The following is an 8,974-nucleotide window of genomic DNA, read 5'->3' as shown; positions in this document are numbered from 1 at the left end:
TTTCATCTCTAATGTAAGCAGGCAACACTCCAGCACCTCCATTGCACTTGTAACTCATCTGCATAGAGGATGAAATTTGGCCTTCGGAGTTTCCAAGCACATTTAACAGTCCATATTTCATTACAGATACTAAAAAAATTACAGTTTACCATGGAACCCTGTAAAGACAGAATTGCTGACAGCTTTCTTAGCACATTCTGGTTTCTTTTACCAGGCACAGGAAATCTGCTCTGTTGATAAAAATCTGTCTCTCCAAAATATAAACAAAAAATACCAAAGACCTACAAACAAAGCAAGGTCTTTTGACTTCTCTTATAACCACCGTGACACTTCTCATAGAGGCTGGTACTATACCAACAGTTGGTACTACAAGTCTCTATTTCATCTCTCAGAAAGGCTGGCACTTTACACTGATAAGATAATTCCCTTGATTGCGTGACAAACAGGATATTTTTGTTTGGAAGCATTCCTCTATATGAAATAAGCATTATTTTTACCTCTCCTGTCACCTGAATACTTATACCATGCACGTATCCTACTTCCAGAATTTGCCCTTAAGAAGAAGGATTTGGATTAAACAGACCACTGCCTTTCCACTAGCACTGTCAGTAAAAGCGGTTGGCCGGTGGGGGAGGGAGATCTTCAGCTGCTCATTAATTTGCATCCCTTGACAGTAAGCAGCTGGAAGAAAAAGAGTCTAACCTACTTCTCTTGCAGCAACTGTCCCTTTTTCCCTCCTATTTTTGTCACATAGTAACCTATTAAGTGCCAAAATATATTTACTCTCTCACAAATACCTATTGGTACAAGGCTCCCTTCAAAATTATGTCAATGCTACCCAATAAATAAGTCTAGTTCAAACAGACTGAGTCCCTACACAACACACTGGGTCACTTGAGTCTTCTATTTGAGCAAAACACACACAAACGCTCTCATTTTCCTTTTGACATACTTACTGGATTGTGCATGATAAATGAAAGATTCAGGCTTTGTTTTCTTGTTTTTGCCTGCGATAAATTCATGGTTTGCATTTGAAGAAATTCAAAAGCTTTTCAACAAACTTTAGAGAGTGGGGTGTGCTTTCCTAGGGCTTTTTTGCCAAGTAAATGGATCAACTAGAAATAGATAAGAGCATAAGAAGGTAACAGAATGAAACTTCAAAGGATGGAATGGCAAGCAGCATGACCAGACCCAATGAGAAGTAATGCATATAGGGTAGAATTCTAGTACTTTACTAAGATCTTAAGACTCTTTAGAGACTTTTATGAGCAAAACAAAGAAGGAAAGACCAAAACTGCAGTTCTACTAAACACTCACAGCCTTGACACTCCTACCATACATACCAGAATGGCAAACTACTGTATCTAGTAGTAGATTGTTGAGCATAACAATGAAACAAATGTCACAATCCACCTAACCCTGAAAAGCTTTTGAAGAATTTATTTCCTATCAAAGTCATCTTTTTGAAATGCAGTTAAGGACAAGTTATTGTTTCCTTATATTCTGAATTCTTCAGCAGAGATAGAGGTCTTGATTCCCTAGGGGTTACTCTTATATTCCTGAGTGATCTAACATCTCAGAAACTCGTTGTTTAATCTACAGATTGAAAAGTATAAACAGTTATGATGGCCATATCTTGTGAAAGATTACTGAAACTCTACTAACTGCTTGAATCCAAAAAAAAAAAAAGGTTTTGTTTGTTTTTTTGTTGTTGTTGTTCAAATCCCAGTTTAGAATGTGCAAGAGAAAACAGGAAACCTTAATGATGAAATCATCACCTGGCAAAAAGTCAGCAACTGGTCACTCTGCTGCTTGTTTATGTTATCCAAACTGCATAAACATTCCTTAGAGGACTGGAATCTAAAAATCATCCTCTTCTCCTGTCTTAACTGCCAGACCCCAAATCCATTGGATTTTGGAGAGGCAAGGTAGTTGAAAATATCAAAAAGGTTTTCATCTTAGCGACTTTTTTCCCCTGTCTTCAAATCCCATCTGTGCCCCACGTGTGAATCATGATTGTTTTGAGGAAAAAGAAGTTGAATAGTGAACACTACAAGAATATAATTAGGGCATGAGACTAGATGTAGCAAGCTATTTTTCTGATTTCTGCAACTGCAGTTTCATGGACTTAAGTAACTCCTTTTAGAAGTGGTCTCAGTCATCTCACAATTCAGTTTCATTTTGTCTAAAACAGAGGAATGATACATGTGTGTTGTAATTCTTAATTCATAATCTTCCATAAACATTTGTCTGACAGAACTGTTGCCTACTAGGATCAGCACGTTTCATAAGGGATGAAACTGTGACACAGTCTAACAGACATAAAACTGTGTCAAATAATAAACATGTCTTGAAAGATGATGGCAGAGTACAACTCTGAACTGTATTTAGCAGTCACATTACAGAATAGCACCAATGAAGCACCTGGTTTTCACCTATTGAGATTTTCTTCAAGGTAAAACTGAAAGTAATGTTTGCAATGTTAAGAACTGCCACCAACAACACTGAGGACTTTCAGACATATGACAAGACAGATGAGATGAAATCAGTCTGAGACTTGGGGAGGTGCCAATACTTCATGAAAATGATGCTGTGCCTCTCTGCAGTGGAAAACAGCACAAAGAGGAATGATGGAACAAGTAGGAGGCCTGAAGAGAATTTTGTCACAAAAACGGACTGGCTTTATCTAAGAAGATCTCAGATTGACAAAAAACACACAGAATAGTATTCCAAGCCTTAAGATATGACAGTTGAACTACTGAAATTGCTAACATTGCAGGGGGGAATGGAGATCAAACCAAAAACACTCAAAGACCAGCCTCTCTCCAGATTTAGATGTTATAAATCCCTCATGTGGATCCAACACAGCAGTCACCATCTTAATTCCCTTTCTTTTCTCCCTAGAATCCATGCAATGGTAACACCTCATACTTCTATAGTATAATAGTGTATCTGCCTCCCTTAGCCAGGTATAGTCCTACAGAACAACCACAGACTGGCATAACAGACATACACATTGCATGCCCAGCACTGAAATGCCCTGCCCCTCGGGAAAAAAAAAAAAAAAAAAAAAAAAGTTTTGGTCTTTTAAACAAACCATGCCTGAGTTAAGAGCCCAGCAAGAGCTGGTTTCTCAGGTATACATGGTGAATACATACAAGATCCACAATAGCCACAAATTTGAGATGAGATATATCTAAGTAACAGATAGGAAATGTTAAAGATTTTTTTTTCCCCTCTCTTAAACACTGCGTCTCTCTAGGCTTCCCTCTATCCTGGATTCACATTATAAAACTCTCTGAGAGTAGAGAACCTTATCTTGTGCTGTACAAAAACAAAGCAAGTGTCAAGTTCTTTGTTTTAGGAAAACAGTGGTTAAAGCACTCACTTAAGTGAGATAGCATAAGAAGAAATCACACCTAAGGCATGATCTAAATCTCATAAGAGAGTAGCCCCAAATTTAAACTACAGCTAGTCTGAAAAGTGGGCATTCTCAAGCCTTCTTTAGGATGCTAAAAATCATGCACGTGCACACACAAAGTAGTCTGGGCCTCAGAGTCAGCAAGCACAAACACATCTCTGCCATCCAACATTAAGGGTCCTTACCAGCAAAATGAGGTGGAGGAGAAGATGGAAGTTTAAGTCCTAAAAGCACTATCTACTTCTTCTTTTATTTATGAAGCATATTCTTCAAAATGAGAATGAAAAGTGCTCTCTTTGGACTGAAAAGCTTAAAGCATATTTATAAAGATGACATATCTAGGCCTTGTGACCCATGATCTCTAGCAGCTCATCAAAAAAACCCACTAATTCATATACATAAGCAAATATCAACATATGATGTTGAAGAAAATGAAAGGACAACAGATAATCACTCAGCATTTAACAAGGAATCCTCCATATTATCATGTTAGGTGAGAAAAAAAGAACAAAAAAGCCAGACTCAGGTGTACAGTTGTAATTTTCTATCAGATTATTTCACTGGCACATAAGTATCAAATATGCCAAAAATCTCAGTTTTTCTGCAATGGAAGACTGTAAGATTACATAATTCACTATTAACTTTCCTCCTTTTGTATATTACGAAGCACCAAGGATAAAAATAATGTCTGTCTGAACAGTTTACTACTGGATATTGCAGCGGTTTTGGAAGTATTTGGTCTCTGATACAACATTTGACATTAAGTCATGGTGTTTTCCTGATGTAGGACAATTCCTGTGTTGCCCTCCCCCCCTTTAAAAAAAAAAAAAAAAGAGTGTGAACTAAAGTGACTGTTTCCTGTTTCATAAGCTGAAAAATAATATTGCCTATTCACACACAGGCAGAATTTAATAGATTCTGGCCATAGTAATTTAGATGCAATGCTCATCTACCTCTTTTCATCTGTACAACTGTACTATGCTTAACAAAATAGGTCTTGAATTTGAATACACAGCATAAATTAGAGTCCTAGTTCTACCCAATCTTTGTTCAAAAGCAGCTGTACTGTACTTTTAGCTGCATTATCAGGTAGTTTAACTCAGAATTTGCTATTTTTGAATTTTCCTTATATTCAAATAATATAACTCTTGATCAGCAGTTCAAACATTCCAAGTCAAATATCTGTACCCTAAGGACATGAAACAGGCTTCAGAAGCATGAAGTATTTTGTACATTTGTTTCCAAAGCAACTTCAGCCCTTATTATTTCCTTCCTGGTTCTTAAAAAACCTGGGTCATATTTTCATCTTTCTTTGTCATATTTTCATGCTTTTCTCTCCATCTTTATAAAAGGAAAGCAGAAACAGATGTATATTCTAAAGAATACTGTGCAAAGGCTTTAAGAAAAAAAAAAAATCTGTCATTAGAGTCATAGGTCATCTGGACAAAAGGAAATACCAAGAAAGGCTTTACAGAGCTCATACTTTGTGGATTAAGGCTCCTGCTTTTTGCTAAGTGCAGCTGGGAGAGTCTTGCTACACTCAAGAGTCTGAATAGACTTGCACCAGTTTTGAGTTTTTTTTCTGAAAACAGACAGTTCAAGGAAGAAATGTGCAGTGGTCTACAGCTACTTTTCTGACTAAGTATGCACATCATGTTATAAGCCTTTTCTCAGGCTTAGCCCCAGGATTCACTTGTGTGACCAATAGCTAGAAACAGGCAGAATGCATTGTAGCCATTTCATCATACCACCACCACAAAGAAAAAAACAGTTGGATTTAATACTCCGCAACATAGTTAAAACTGAAGACGATATAAAATGTCTAACTATTCTTGGGAATATCTAATGGTTGAAAGGCCCTGTAACTAACATGCACACTCAAGACACTCTGGAAAGGTATCTTTCACTATGTGAAAAGGTCACTACACTTCCTTTTCTTTTTGCTCTTTCTTAATCTTTAAACGAAACAACTCCTCCCTACTGATCAAGGAATTGTTACAAGGCCTATTAGCCTTTCTTCAGCATAACACTGTTGCTGAAACAGGGCTGCTTGATAAACAATTTTCCTGAAAAGCCTTTATCAAAGGGCACCATCCTAGTGCAGCTTCACTGACTTCACTAAGAGAGATGAGAATGAATAAAACTGCAGGATCTGATCCCACATTGTCCCAGGAATACCAGTACGGCTTTTGTCAACTCAGATAACCTTGACTGGGTCCTCTGATCCCATTCTCCAAAGGGAAACAGTGCAGACAGTTCCCAGAGCAGAAGAACAGAATCGTGTTTAAGAACTAATTCATAACTGGACCAGTCAAGCTAAGATTTAAGCCTTAGAAAGTATGAGTGAATGACGTATGCGTTTTCTGTTCTTCTGTGCAGGCCCCTGTTTGCTCAGTTTTACTAAAAAGTAATTAACTAAGTACAATATAATGGTTTCCAGCCTATTAAGTTATTTTCATGGGAATTTAAATAAATTAGCTTTAATTAGAACTAATGAAATCTCTAAGAGTGCTGGGTTCAACTGCAAAAATTGTTCCATTGCCTGGGCCTCCTATTTACTATAGTAACTGAATACATTCAAATCATCCTTAATATCCTGGCACTCACATTACAATACAGATCTAAAAGAAAGTTCAGTCTTTTCTCTCACTTTCAATTGTTCTCATATAGTACTAGAACAACAGCAACAAAAACAAAGTATGAAATAAAGAGAAAAAAGGTTGTGAAATTAATTACTGGAGAAAAAAGGAAAGTAAAACAGAATTTTAAAAGTATAATTTAACTAGGATTCCTAAAGAGACTGGAAAATAACTTCAATAAAGATTTTTGGAACACTTCTAAGGGGTTCAGCACTACAAAATATCATATACAAGAAAAGCAGAACAATTTTCCAGCTCAGATTTGAACTAGTAAGCAAAGTCAGAAAACAACTAGTATTTTAGACAAAGTCAGTGTCACAAGATGACCAAAGAGCAAGTCAACAAAATGAGGCTCAATTTTAAAATAAAACCCTTTATTACATCACTGTCTCAAAAGGCAGCACAAACCCTCAAATCTAAGAGTGCTTCATTAAAGGACTCCAGAGCTCCTAGAAAAAATGCTTATGACTGTAGTCACTATATATTACAATAATAATCAAACTTTAATGAAATACAGACACACAAGCACATAAAGTCTTCCCCCTTCATTCTGACGTTCTTAATTAGTTGCCTACCTTCCTTCGTTCTGTTTTGTTCTCTTATCTACATGGTTCCTAGTTTTCATACTTCTGTCTGCCCTTTACTCTTTCTCATTTTTTCTTCTTCCTGTTGTTCCTCCTTGTTTCACAGTTCTCTTTTCTTACCCTTGTTCCTCACCACATATCCACAATTTTCCCTCCTGCTTAAATGTTCAAACACCAGAAGCCCAAGAAGTGCTACCTCAGATCTGCTCTAGCCTCTGTAGTCTTCCTCTTAGCCTTCTCCTTAGCCTTCTCATCTCTACAGTCTCTCCCAAACAGAATAAGGCTCCCCCACTGGAGAGGTTGTTGAAATACATTCAGGGAGGCACTGTTTTGTTACATTATGAACAGGCAACCTCCTCAAAACTTCCTTTGTCACAAAAGGTTTCAGATCACTGAACACCTCGAGGGTGGTCAGAATACCTATGCAAATATTTTGAAAACTATTTGGCTTACCAGAAATTTCACTCAATTTTTTTATGCAGGGTCAGATTTTGTCAACAGATTATCCAAACAACAGCCCAGCATGTTCCTTATACATGATTCTTAGCTCTACAAAAGACTCTTCATTTGCCAGAAAGACTCCAGCATATTTTCAGGTATAAAATATACCTGGAAAAGTTAAAGTATATTCTGTTTCAGTGAGGCAAAGTGTCTCTATAGCCCCTCTCCTCCCAACACCGTCAGTGTTTGGCATCCACTGGGTCCCTTCATGGATCACTGAGCAATTCAGAACAAATATTTACCTTTAATATTCTGAAGAATCTATTTTTCACTGGCTACAGGAGGAGGCTGGAGAGACAAGATTTAAACAGATTAAGGAGGAACAATGTTCCCCCTAATGTGAGGAAACAGGAATATCTTTCTGTAGCTTCAAAACTAAGAAAAGATAGAAGTTAGAGGGAGGGATTAGAAGTGAATAGACTCAAGAAATTTTATTTTAAACAAAGTCAGACAAAAAAGAAAGATTTTGAATCTAAGAGTGGTATTTTTATCAGAGTAGGTTAAAAAAAAAGCACCAACTCACCTTTTTTCCATTTTTCCTGTGAAGCTACATTATGAAAGTAATTTCTCCAGCACAATTGCCTAGCTTCTCTGCAAAATCATCAGTGTCTTCTGGTCAGTCCCCTCTCTTATTTTTAAACGGATTATTTCAGATTTTACTCAGCAGTTAGCATATCATTTGGAAAGGCGGCAGGATGAAAAAAAATATCAAGAAATTACTCCTTTTTATTTTTTTTTTAGAGAAGATGAATGGAGACTTGGAAGTAAGATAGCCAAAAAAGTTCCGAAGCATTCTCCTGGCTGGGTCCTCCTCCCCACCCCCCACATTGCTTTACATTCTTACTTAATTGTGCCTTCCACCTATGGAGCCACAGCTGGTTCAAAATCCCCACAGGTCTTTTTTTTGAGCAGCATTTTTAAAGAGTGTACAAAGTATACTCCATAATTATTGACCATCTGCAAGATATTAGTACTAAAAAAGGCTCAGTGAGATTATCATAATATTTACAATAGCATTTTTGATACAAATACTGCAAAACAAACTGAAAACTTAGAAAGAAACATATGCTGCAAAAGGAGAATTAAACAGCATCTTCGCAAACTCCCAAATAGACTTTTAAATCTTCATTTGCAGTCTATGGTCTGGTTCCTCAGTGATTAAATCACAAAATTAGCTTTCCAAATTGTTACACAACCCTTTCAAAGGAATAGAAGAAGCTTTTAAATTTACCTGTGAAAATAACTCTAAAAGAAAAGGAACAAATAAACACATTGAGCAAAATGAGAAAAAAGAACCATAGTATGCAAAGCCCAGAAATCTGGCCACCCTATATGTATGCTAAGAGATTACTAAAACTTCAGCTGAGATCTTCAGCTATCTGATATTCTGTAACACTTTTTAGACCACCAAATAGAAGACTAGATGCTTCAAAGCAAACAGAATGCAAACAACTGTATTTAAGGCCAAAGAGTACTGAGTACTTCAAATAAACTACTTAGTATATCAGTTAATTCATACAATTTCTGGGTCTCCCTCAGAAGGAGAAAGATCTAGTCCTCTCTACCCTGAGAGTATTTGCTGGCATACACCCAGCAAAAGAGAATTAACAACAGAAAGACAAAAGTTTTCACATTTTGCAATCATTTTTGTTATACAACCTGACATCCATTCCCCCTTCCCTGAAATTTTCTGCCTATATAAAGATAAGCATTCCCCCTTCCCTGAAATTTTCTGCCTATATAAAGATAGGCATTGCATTTTACAGCTGCTATGACAAAGAGATCCTATGTAAACTGTCACTTCTTCAGTGATAGAAAATGGTATCCTA

Source organism: Apteryx mantelli, chromosome 5 (assembly GCF_036417845.1).
Source record: "Apteryx mantelli isolate bAptMan1 chromosome 5, bAptMan1.hap1, whole genome shotgun sequence".
In the NCBI taxonomy this organism is placed as follows: Eukaryota; Metazoa; Chordata; class Aves; order Apterygiformes; family Apterygidae; genus Apteryx; species Apteryx mantelli.
This window is presented reverse-complemented; position numbering follows the sequence as displayed.